This window comes from Lepeophtheirus salmonis, chromosome 10 (assembly GCF_016086655.4).
Source record: "Lepeophtheirus salmonis chromosome 10, UVic_Lsal_1.4, whole genome shotgun sequence".
Taxonomy (NCBI): Eukaryota; Metazoa; Arthropoda; class Copepoda; order Siphonostomatoida; family Caligidae; genus Lepeophtheirus; species Lepeophtheirus salmonis.
Window position 1 is genome coordinate 14,739,703 of NC_052140.2, and position 13,361 is coordinate 14,753,063.

Consider the following 13,361-nt stretch of genomic DNA (forward strand, 5'->3'; position numbering starts at 1 on the left):
CGGTCTTAAGGACAAGCTCCATAGAACACCTCCAAAGAAAGAACTGGACTGGATCAAATAAATAAACACATTACTCAGATCATCAAAATTTCCTTACGTCTCTTTAAGTTAGAAAAAATATCGATCAAAATGCTTTTATGCACAATTAGAATAGTCACTTGATAGGGCACAAAAACTGTACCTAAAATCAAATTGAGTTCTACCTCTAAAATTATCGTCGATTATACATTTTGTACGTTTTATGCTACATATATATACCTTGACTAAGGCCATTTATCTTTCCAAAATTTAATGACCTCTTATTGTGAACATATATATTCTTCGCACTAAGTTTGATCAAAATCAATCAATAACTTTTACCCTAATCCTAGTTATCAACAGACAAACAAATGAACAAACAGAATCAAAAACATAACTTCTGTTCAACTTTGTGGGTGACTATTCATTTTTTACGTTTCCTACTATCTATACTTGGACCTTCACCTCTTGGAATTTAATACCCTCTTACCGTGATCATGTATAATCTTCGTACAAAGTTTAATCAAAATCGATCTGTAACGTTTCTTACATTTCAATAACTTCCCCCCTTAGCAGTAATTGATGTTCAAAAAAAGTTGAATCACACACCACCCTATTATAAATAATACTCCTAATGTCGTCAATACATTCTTAACGGTAGTTGTTTTAGTCAGTTTATTCAAAGGCTTTCCATTATTGAGTGACGACAAAATAGTGAGAGGAATCACTTTAGTCAATAGGGATGGGGGGTGTTTGATAAAATGTCATACATATATCAAAGAAGAAATGTTCCTATTTATTTTTAACAAGATGAAAATTGATTAAATTAGCTACTATTGGACCTGCTCTTTTATTTGTAAGGAAATAACAAAGTCTTAACTACAGTAAGTTCTCAGACTACGAGGTACTTGATTAAAGAGAGTTTTATACTATAACCTACGCATACATAAGTAGAAATTCGGGTGGTACATTACGGGGTTATACAGTGGTTCGGTTCGGTACAGCCATTGCAGTTCAGGATATCTTACCTCTAAATGCAGTGTGTATATCTTTAATAATATTTTGATATTAAAAATTTTGCTTCATTTTCTAAATCATTATTCTTTATTTGCTTTTTATATATTGTACATAACATACGAGTACATAATTTATCAATAAAGCGGAGGAATTGTTATTATTTTTTACATAAATCATTGATAAAAATCCATAATAGGTAACAAAAACTATTTACTTTCTTGGGACTTAATACGTTAACCATCAAATGGCAATCTTGGTTTCAAAATATCTGATAGATGGTCAAAAAAAGATATGTAGTTGTTTTTTTTAATTATTTTTCTAATGATAATTGTTAAGGATTGTGTTCCTTATTTTTACATTATAGCACAGAGTCCTGACACTCGTCAACAAGGCTCTACTAAGAATTTCACTGTCGAATAGTTACAAGTGTATTTTACACTTGTATTGTTTGGGCATTTCTTGCTCCTCCCTTTTCACATGTCTACATATGGTATACATGAAGTACGTACTTTATTGTAGCTTGTGTTTTCAATTTCAAAGCCCATCCCTCTCTAACATACTCGCCTATGTAAAAATTACATAAGTCCCAAAGTTGAAACAATGTATAATTTTGAATTTGTCACCTATTATGTAAACATTTAACAGGCTGATAATTTTTTTTTTTTAGATGACGTCCAGGAGAGGGGTTTAAGCAGGTCCAGGTTATAATACCCTCTCCCGTACGTAACACAATATGATATGCAAGAACCAATTTTTGAAATTAGACGCGTTGACCATTGAAAAGTTGCTGAGATCCGATCATAAGAAAGATTTGCATTGCCTTTACAACAGTTCAATTAATTATATTGAATTTTCTAAAGTATAATTCTTAAGAGCTAATTGTCCTTATTTTTACTTAAAGCACAGGGCTCGGATACTAGTTAACAGTGCCCTTTCTCCCTAAACCCCTAATTGTGGAATGGTTATAAATTAAATTTTAAAAATGCAAACTCTATATTAGTTTTGGTTTACTCTTACAACCTTGGCCTCACGGTCACGGGTCTGAGTACTCATGGTGAACTCTCGACCTATCTTTCCCTGTATGTACGTAGTAGGGATATTCAAATATTAGTAAAGTACTATATATAATTAAGTATCAAAAGCTAACAAAATAATACCGTCTAGTTTCGTGTATTGGTCAGCAAACGTTATGTTGGATCAAGCATTCTTTTTCTGAGACAAAATAAAACAAAGTTCATTACGTAAAAATTGAGGAACATTTTTTGTAACAGATCAGAAGCATTGGACTCAGAGATGCTAATATTCCTAGATTCCCTCTAAAAATCCCATGAATCAAGACTGAAATTCTAAGAAAATAATAATAGTTTACAGAATATCAATACAATTTAACACTCACCTTGAATCAGTTATTTTTCAACAATATCCTTACATAATATCTGCTGATATGTGCATAGATTCATTCTCTGTATCCGGTTTAAACATATCTTTGTATTGTTAATAAACATCAACTTTCGTTTTTAATAGTCTTATATAAGAGGCTACCAGTTAAAATCTATTCCAACGTTTTTTCTGATATATTATTTAGATGCAGTTAAAATAAGACGAAACGAGAACGAGTTGGAAACAAATCAACGAGTAGTAAACTCTTGATGCTTTAAATAAACCAAGTTTAAAGATATGATTAATATAATCAAATGAAAGTAATTAATTATTATTACATGTATAGAATCCAAAAATTTCGACATTTTTAATGCCTAACTTAACGTAAATATCCAAAGATCTTGCGATGAATCTCCCGGAGTGGCATCTTTGATTGGACTATTCTTCTTCAGAATCTATAAATTTCATTAATTAATTATCCATCGTTTGCTACTTATATGAAGGTATATAGTTTTATCATCATTCTGGAAAAAAAAATTAAAGAATAAAATATAAAAGGATCATAAAACCTGAAAATAGTTGATACATTTTATTAAAATAAAATAAAAAAATATAGAAATGTGAAAATTGTCAAAATCCTCGTGAGCATTAAAAAAGAAGTATTTGTAACATTGAAGAACGAATATATCTTCTCAAAACTGTGCATGAAGTGGTAAAACGGTCCTGCTATTTTGAGCAGATTCTCCTGCATACTAAAATATTTTTTCCAAAAAAGATATCGTTTTTGTATGATACTGAAGATGACGTTATTTTATCGTTTTCCTTCATGACGTATGTATTATTATTATTTTTTTTTTTTACCCTTTAAACAATTTGCGTAATTCAATGGGACATGTTCAAAATATTAAAAAAACTAAGTTTGATCAAGATAAAAGAGTACAAAAAGCATTAGAAAATTTTTAAATTTGTTTAATTGTAAAATGATCGTTTTTAATGTTTAAATTTTTCTTATCATTAACTCCACCAACGAAGTTGAAGGGAGGTTATATTTTTCCCCTGTTTATTTGTTGGTTACTAGAATTACGGGAAAAGTTACTGATCGATTTTCATTAAACTTGGTATAAAAGTTATACCAATTTTGAGGGGTAAGGTAATCCAAAACGTAAAAAAAAGCAAAATCGTCCATAAGTTCGAAACAAATTGAGATTCATAACTCAGTTTGATTTCAAGCTGAGGTTTTGCGCTCTATCGAGTGTTTCAAACACCGAAGATTTTGCGTAACGTAGTTTTTGAATTATTCTGACTCTCTGTATAGTGAAGTACTGTTTCCCCCTCATATCAACTGGGGTTTTTTTAATTATAAAAACTATATATTGAGATAAAAAATAATTTTTCTATTTGTTGATGAGTTCGTTCATACTATGCCTATACCTATATTCATATAATAAAATTGTGAAATTTTGCATATGAGGGAGGGAGAGGGGGGTGTCTTGTAAGTATTTAATTTGATATCTAGATTGAAAACTTTTGGATATTACTTATTATAAAAACATGCCATTAAAAGTGTTGCAAAATAAATATTGGTAAGGTTCCGATTATTTAAATTTTCTAGTACTGAAATGACCGGAACAAAAATCAAGTAAATGCCCGATTAAGATTAAATTTTGCAATTATTTTACAGGTAGCTTGTCTTGCATGCATTATTTAATATAATTTATGATGAGTAAAATGTTTTTATAGCCTAATCATACTTTAAAAAAGAAACACTATTAAAAAGTGGACATTGAAAAATAATCTCACTCATTTGACAGGTTTTAGTACTAAAAAAGTATCCGTACAAGTAGGATTTCATGTATCGTGGATGTTTCTTATTCCAGAAAACTGCAATAAGGGGGACCCTTGTATTTTGAAAAATACCTATTTATCATTTAAATTGAATCACTTTTATCTATATATTAAATATCATTTATTTGACATATGTCCTAAATTGTCCTTCGTTCAAATGTCTGTTCGGCAAAATGTACATTCGGCCAATTGTCCTCCAGAAAGATGTACATTTAGGTAACTGTTCTCCGGTAAAAATATTTTGTTTAAATAGTCATCTGACGATAAATCAAACTAATAACAAAAGCTAGGAGGTGACACTATGCTCGGGTATGCAAATAAATTATTAATAAGTAAATAACACTCATGCCCCATAAAAATAATGATGAATTTGTGAAGACTGCTTAGTTATTTACAGGTATTGTTGTGTCGTTAGCCTTACTCTCCATATGCGCTCTAGAGCAAAGTCCACGGGCTCACGTCAAAAAGCCATGTTCTTGTGGAGAAACGATTTTGTCATATTAGCAGTATGTGCAGGTGTTCCATCCTGTAGGGGAACCATATTGCTGCTTGGAAGCTGACCTTGGCATGTTGATCAACTTCGACCTCAACTGGATGCGAATGTCGGCTATTGTTAGCCTATACCTTTTCAACTCCATTCAATAGGAATCTTGAGACATTTGATATAACAAATTCCAGACTCATAAGTGAGGCCGGGTGTTTTGTGGGGGATATGATATCAACACTCTTGGAGTCCACACTGGTCTGTTTGACAGCACACAAAACAAAGTGGCAATTTTTACGCCGTTCACTTGCTCCATAGTTGTGAAATAACAAAACAAAACCAGCAAGTTAAACAGCTTAGACTCTTTGTGATCATTTCCAGTCAGAAGTTTTAAAATCAGTCAATTTAATCTTGAAATATTTTAATTCAGAGTGATCTGAAAATAATTTTGATAGAGATGGTATACAGAATAGAAAAAATAAGGAGAGGCTCGAGACTAGCATTAAATTGGGTCCTAGGTTTTCTGAACCCTAAGAAAACCTAGCATAACTGCAATTCCACGAGTCCGAGTCAACAGTCCTGATTCTGAGCTAGTAAAATTTTGAATAACCTGTTAGTTAGTGGCTGATTTTAACGACTGTAAAGTCCTGGTTATAAATAGCACGGCAAAAAGAGTCTGAGATCCATGTAACTTTGTCTATCTTAGTTTTTCATCGTCCCTAGCAAGAAAGATTTGTATACAGGGAGGATAAAAAATTAACCTGAAAACAAGGTAGTCTAATATATATATAAATATATAGCAGTGTTATAAGATTAAATTCTAATATTATTCAATATCAGAATGAAGGTGCTATATTTTTCATATACTTCCTACTCCTTCTAGTGGAAAAAATGTATTGTGTTCTTTTGTAGTTGGTTGGTACTGTATATAAATTACGTTTCTGTTTGTGTATACATAAATAAATGAGTGAAGAACTCATTTTTTGAAGTGGATAAAGGGGTACAAAAAGTTGGACTTTAAATCAGATCAAAATGAATTAAAGACAGACAAATATAAGGGATCTTAGAGAGTAAACAATTATTAGTTAGTGATGATGTATTCCATTCGATCTTAAATGAATTTTCTAGCCCTTTTGTAAAGGTGTTTAGGGCTTAATTCTGTAAAGTAAACATTTAAGTTACAGCCCACGAAATAACCTTTTAATTTAGGAAAGAAAAATTGAAAAATAAAGGTTTTGGAAATTCGTTAAAAATCAAAATGAATCCAATTTTTATTAGTCATGGCGTTACCCCGCTAACACAAAAGTACCCTATGTATTTTGTTATCAGCTGTCAATTCCCTTGTCTCACTTGATAACATCATGGTTATTTCATAATTTATTCTTTTTGATTAATTAGCAAAGTAATAAGTTATGAATACTTATATTCATACATGTAAATCCGGTGTTTTGTTGGCTGGGCAGTTAATTAGTAATTAATAGATAAAGATGAAGTTTAAGTGAACATCGTTTCCTAAATAAATTCAAAAGTCCATGAGCAAACTAAAAAAACATACATTATCCGTCAGAGGTGTGACTCACTGTAGCTTGGGCTAATATCAAGCTATATTGCTAAAGGCCACTAATATTTTTTTAAGATTACGTCAACATTTGCTTGTAGTTCCCCTTTGCTTATGCTCCTTTTTCAAAAGGACACTATCATAATTTCTTGTAGATCCCTCGGCGCATATATATATATATAGGCCCTCTTATTATTTCTACGAAGAAGTTTTACCTATCATATAGAAATATAATGTATAGCTACATTAAAAAACAATATTATAATACAGTATCGATATAAATACTTTACGATTTGAATATTATGAAATTTATATATGTAATCCATTAGAAACATTGTGAAGAAATAATATGACAGAAGTAGTCTGTGAATAATTGAAAAATAAATAGCAGTTGGTATGATTGACTTATTTGGCTAACTACCAGATAATTTCAAGACTTTTTTCCTATTCCTTTTTGATGAAAGGTTGTGTGATACAATCAAGGTAACAATCTGTAGTAAAGCAAAGTCATTTTTAATATAGATACTACTGATGGGACAATTACAAAAAAGAAAATCCCAATGCTGTGCTGATTTCGATGAAATTCTAGTAAAAATTAGTGATGCCGATTCCAATTCTTTAATATTTTGCTACTAAATGCATCCACAAGATAATATTTACGGGGGGAGGGGGGGACTTGGTTTGGAGAATTTTTCGGAAATAAATACAAAAATTAAAATTTTAATGGAAAACCATTTGAAAAATTAAATTTTTTAGAAAAAAATTTCAAATATAAAACTAAACTTTCTTCAAATTGTCAGGGTTACCATGTTGATTTTTGGGGGTTTTTTAACATGCCAATTCTACATACACTGGATTTTTATCATTGATTATATGAATAGAGTTGCTAAATGAATTAAATATATAAAGAGTTGAAGTTAACTCATACCGACAACTCTATACTAAAAATTATGATTTGGCCTTAGTACTGGCCTTTCAAGGACTTGGTTCTTGCTCAAAATTTATGGTCGATTATACATTTTTTTAAAGTTTAATTGACCTTGACTTCTCAAAATTTAATTGCTTCTTATTGTGAGCAAATATAATCTTTGTACCATGTTTGATCCAAATCGATCAATAACTTTTGGAATACTCCTTGTGACTAACAAACAAACTAACAGAGGCTAAAACATAACTAGTTTATGATTAACAATGGTGGAGATAATAAGGGAAAAATAATGTGACTTTCTGAACCAGAAAATACTTTAGTCTTCAGACTCATCATGTCATATTAAAAAAAAGAAACAATCTGTTATTATTATTATTTCATTTTTTGAGGAGAGAACATCTAAATATTGAGTAACTGCGTGTGAGTGTATTTATGAAAACGGAGAGTAATACTGAAGATTTATTGAGGATTTATTTTCCAAATTATTAAAGCCAAGTGGAATCGACATAATTCATGGACAACGCGCTCAAGAAAAATTATTTGCTTCAACTGAACATGCGCAGGTTCTTGCCCGGTCGTTCCTAGAGAATGAAATATACATTATTTATATGATTTCACACAAGATTCCTGGGTGGAGTAAATGTAATACTATACTATTTACTTATATTCCATCAGTGCAAATCCATCTAACCAATTAAAGGAACATTTAAAAAATTAATAAATAAAGACAAATTTGTCTGTTTTTCTTAACCTAATAACTTCGGCCAATGGCATGTATTACTACTACTTTTGAATACAGAAACTGTGTAAGTCGCCTAATTGTGACAATAACAAGAGACAATTGATGAAAAACTACTTCTTTACGGTAAGTTTGACAGCAAACATATATTGGGGGTGGGAGGATACAGTCCCTCTAGCCTCATCCCTGTATTTGGAGCAATATTTTGATATCGTGTTTAGTAACATATCGTACTAATATTCTGCATTTTTTATTTTAAATCTTTGAATTTTCCGCAAACTTGATCACATTCGTAAGAGTTTTGATAGTTTTAATTATTAATAGTGGGATTTATCGGGAATCCATCGGATTTATACAAATTTGGAGAGTATGGCACAATAAGGGATGCATACAATCGCTATATATAAATGTATGTATGCCTAGTTCTGACATTTGATGTTTTTAATGACTACATTATGATCATTGCTTTTACTTAAGGTGAACAGTATGTATATCAATAATCATTATAATAAATATTATTATTATCCATGTCAATTAAAGCGAGTCCCTGACAGCTCGATTAATTGAATAAGTCAAGCAAAAAAGAACATAATATTCGCTTATTATGTAGGGGAGATTGCAACCCTTTTATTCATTGGCTCAAGTATTCTAAGCTGATTTAATTTAAGCTCCCCAAGTTTTAGCACTAAATATCCAACATGTGTCAACAACTACTGTTTAAAGCTTCATAAGGATTAGACCAATCAGTAATTGTTCCACAAATTTCATTTGATTACACCACAAGAACAGTTACAAGAGTTGAAAAATATCGAAGTTGAGCCGAAAACTCAAACTAATTATAATACTTTTTATGTTGTTGAATTTTTAAACTTCAATATATTATCGTAGATTATAATGTAAGATTGTAATTGTAGATCCCTAATCAGGATTACAGATACGATACAGGCCCTATAAAAACAGACTATTCAAGCCCTGCTCTGGCTAGAAAAGTATGACTGATGTGAAGTGTAATTAATGGCTATGGACAGCACACATCTTTGATGACGCGTCGGAACTCTAGAAGTTCGGATGCGAAGTTCTTATGCATCTCCCCTAAAGTCCGAACCTCGCACCAATTGGTTACTACCTGTTCCTGCCAATGTCCAACACGTTTGGGAGTAGAAATTTGGCCTCAAAAGTGTCCAGTAAAAATTGGTTGTCAGAGTTTTGGCCAATAGGGACAAGGTATTCTACGAAAAGGGTTAGATAGTTTTCGTTGGCAACAAGTTATTGAACAGAATTTGAACAATTCTGATGATTGTGACCCTTCTTATAACAAATTGAAATAATGCAAAAATACAAAATTACTTTTTCCACAACCTTGTATAATTGTGACGTCATCAAAGGAATCCATTATAGGGGGGGCGCACGATTATCTTTTTTAAATAAGCAAAAATTAAGTGTATTTTCCTTTCCGGTCTTTTTTTTTAATTTTCATTAGTTGACTCTTGAATTATATAAAGTGGCTGACTCTACGTACTATGAACAAAAACAGACGTATTACATGGACTTTGAAGTTTGATATGGATTAAAATAGGTCAGGGGCCTTCGTTTAGAGTTCATGTCATTTCATACTATGTCATTGGTAAGATTATCAATTCAATTTATATGATAATTTGCTGTTGGCAACAAGGAAATACAAAAGATTGTGTGTTTTTTCAAGTTTTTCCTATTCATTTGTCATTCGAGGCTGAGTGGGGATAAACAAGCTAATCGTGGAGGGAAGGAGGCAGGGCCGCTGGTCTTTTTTGACAATTTCGAAAGGATGTTAATGCTTTTTTTTTATAAATTTTTTTCCAACCAAAATGTATGACATTTATATTTTCTATAAAAGATTTTTTTTTTTAATGCAAAAATGGAGGCCAATGCCCCCTATGGTTCCGGCGCCACTGGCGTAGTGGGTCTAAAATTTAGCAATGACATCCTCTTTAGAAGTCGTACCAATTCATCAGTGTCGACTTCATTGACTTTACTGACTCACTTTTTCTAATCCCTCAAAAATAGACAATTGAATCTCAAAAATATAAAATGCTCAAACTGTAGTCGAGACCAAGGTTAATAGAAATACGGGGTTAGACCGTCATGTAATCGGGCTTGCTAGAATTTTCAGTCTCATGTATTGTACCGACTGTTAGTGAAAACAGGCAGATTTTGACAAAGCATCACCCACTCATGGTATATGATGTCACTATTACTAGAATTTTCAATTTGATGTACCGTATTAATATAAAAGCTTGGTGGAATTCAAACATCAGTCGTACACGCATTCTCGTATAACTTTTTATTTCTATTAACCTTGTTCAAGGCCACCCTTTTTTAAATACCATGTATACAATTCCATACAGTTCCATTACTAGTGATGAAAATCGAGTGTATAATGGGCATGTTATACAAAAAAGAAATCGAAAATCAACATGGTAACCTTCAAGGTTAATTGAAATATATGGTTAGACCATACTGTAATGGGGCTTGCTAGAATTTTCAATTTGATGTAATGTAGCGGCTGCTGGCAATTCAGACAGATTTTGACGTCATAGAGAATAAACAACAGTATTTGAACACCATATAATACTAGAAATTATATGATTAATAGCAATAGTATAATACCATCTTTGACGTCACTATTAAAAAGCGTGGTGAAAGTCCAACATCAGTGGGAAAAGCGTTATGGTATAACCTTGTATTACAAGGTACACTAATACAATCAGCTATGACAAGGGGAGTAGAGAGAGATGGAAATAAACAAGGACATTGGAAAGAATTACTAGAATGTAGATCTCTGGTAACTCAGGAATTTAGTCGTTAGTAGTTTTATATCATTTAGTGTACTTATATATAAATAAACCGTGGGTCTTTTTCTTGAGGATCTACGAGTGAAAATAAAACAGTTCTTTACCAACATTCAATAGGAGCACTATATTATTTCCTTTGCCCTCAACCAACACGCTATAGATCCCCAATTCTACTCTGAGTTCAACAAAGTCCTAACAAAATTTGCCAGTCCTAAGAACGGTCCTTATCGGTATTTTACGGTAACTAAAACAGATGAAAAGACGTAGTTACTAATTAATAACTAGTTTTAGCTGTAGATGTTTCATCATAACCTCTTTTAAAGAGCCAATATACTAAGGTTTAAAATAGAAGGTGTGTGTCTAGAAATTATTATTATACGTTCTATATTTTCTTCAATCCTAGCTAAGAAAGAAGAAAATAAAAAGATATCTGGGACCTTTGAGTTGTAAAAAAAGGTTGGATCAGTATGAAAAAAAGAGATTGATTAGGAAACCAGTCATAGGACCGATCCAGCACTTGTAAGAACTGAAAATCTTTGCTGACTAACTTTGTTATAAGTCTCAAATAGGAGTCGAGTCCACACCTCTTTTAAATAGCACGTTTACAATTGCATACAGTTCCATATTACTCCCAAATCACTTACTCAAATTTTAACTTCCTTCAACTAAAATTATGGACTATTCCATCTAAAAAAACATCCATCAAAATGAAGTCTTTATTTTGGGCAAATTGAAAAAAATAATCAACATTGATATAACTGTTGTGATCTCCCAGCTTTATAATTATAAGTGAATGAATTACGATCGTAATTAAGCAGATGATCCCCTCATTTTGCCATTTCGTTATAATATGTATTAATAAATAATTAATTATATTACATAGGTACAAAAACAAAACAAAAAGGAACGAACATGGATACGAAAAATCTTTAATTAGTGAAATATTTATATATATTATATAGGTCTCCGTACAACCCCTTTCAAAAAAAAAAAAAAGTAGACATTGTTTTTAGATACGAAGGCAAATACTTTTGTTATTCTTTCTTTGATTTAAGAATGTATGTATGTAATAATTACCTTAATAGCTTAAGGCAATATCGTTTAGAATAACTTTTATATTAATATAATTATTTATTTATAACTTTCCTATACATACTTTTTTTGTGTTGCTTCTTGTACCTATCCTTAGTCATGTATTTTAGATAAAGGATCTATATACTTGTAGTAGATACAAGAGGCTACTAAAAAAATTAATAATATTATATCATTTCACTTAATAAAAACATTTACGTAGTACGTTATTCACAAACATATAATTACAAGTCTCGGACGTCTTCTTCAATAAATTGATACAAGTGTGTATTTTGTATTTTTTTTAAATACGATAGTTTTTGATAACGAAGTAAATATTTTTTGTGTAGATCCCACATGACTCATAAGTTTATACGTGTTTGTAGACATATGTCGATACAAAGCTGTGAAAAAGGCCCTTATCCTGCAAGTCCATTCTCAAGTCTAAAGATATTTTTATCGAGTCCTCATAGTTCTTTGGAGCTCATTTCAACTCCCATAATTATGATATAGGATTCATAGTGCATTAGTTTTAAATGACTTGACCATAAAATGGGGTTTCGAGTCCAAGTCCAATCTTAGGAGTTTTTTATCGAGTCCTCATATTTCTTTGGAGGCCATTTAAACTATCATAATTATGATATAGGCTTCATAGTGTTTTAGTTTTAAATGACTTCCGTTTAAAATGAACTTTCGAGTCCAAGTGTTAAGTCAATTCTCGAGTCTTAGCTATCGAGCACAAGTCAAGTCTTTGATTGTTAAATCCTGTCGAGTTGCAAGTCCCTTCCTCTGCATAGATATATAGGACTGATATATAAAATGAGGAGGAGGAATCAGTGGCAATTCCTGGACATTTACTCTAACTAGTTTTATGATATGGGGTCTATAGTGTTGAAGGTTCTTTTGATTTGCCCTGGGCGTTGTGCTTTTATCATTTTGGAGACCGAGTCCCAAAAATGATAAAAACCGTTACATAGTCACTTTTATAAATATATTTTTATATATCTGATTAAAATTTTTGAGTGGCTTCTGAAACTTTCACGCCACTGAATTTCAGTATAAAATAACTTTTGAATCGTGATTACTAACAGTCGAGTCGAAGTCCATTCGCAACATTTCAAAATATGGACTCAAATCCAGGTTGAGTTGCAAGCCTCAAGTCCTCTACGTCTATCTATATGACAGTGAACTAGCCAGAAGACCTTTACTCTTACTAGGTACATAACAGACATACAAGCCGATAATAATGTTCCTCTGGACACATAGTATTAATCAAATATGTTCATTTACCTTACATAAAAAGTACTGTTTAGGCCTTTGATCTGCCCATGATTGCGAATAACATATTGTACAAATTAAAGGGACGGAATTAGAGTAAATAACTGCAATATAATTCTTTTCGTCAATGAAAGGGCTTTAAACAAGAGCTTCAATACATAATTATGAATCCTTTTTGTTGCTTTCCGCATATATCAGCCTATTATGCTATG

The 13,361-nt window shown here is 31.5% G+C and overlaps 1 long non-coding RNA gene across 1 annotated transcript in view; it reads right to left on the reverse strand.

Moving 5' to 3' along the window:
* Positions 1-2,607: 2,607 nt before the first annotated feature.
* LOC121125037 (uncharacterized) overlaps positions 2,608-13,361 on the reverse strand; it is an 81,066-nt gene continuing 70,312 nt past the window's right edge. Inside the window, exons 2-3 of the long non-coding RNA XR_005866537.2 lie at positions 2,754-2,939; positions 2,608-2,687 (exon numbers count right to left, since the gene is read on the reverse strand). This is a non-coding gene — a long non-coding RNA (uncharacterized lncRNA). The remainder of the gene's footprint in view (positions 2,688-2,753; positions 2,940-13,361) is intronic.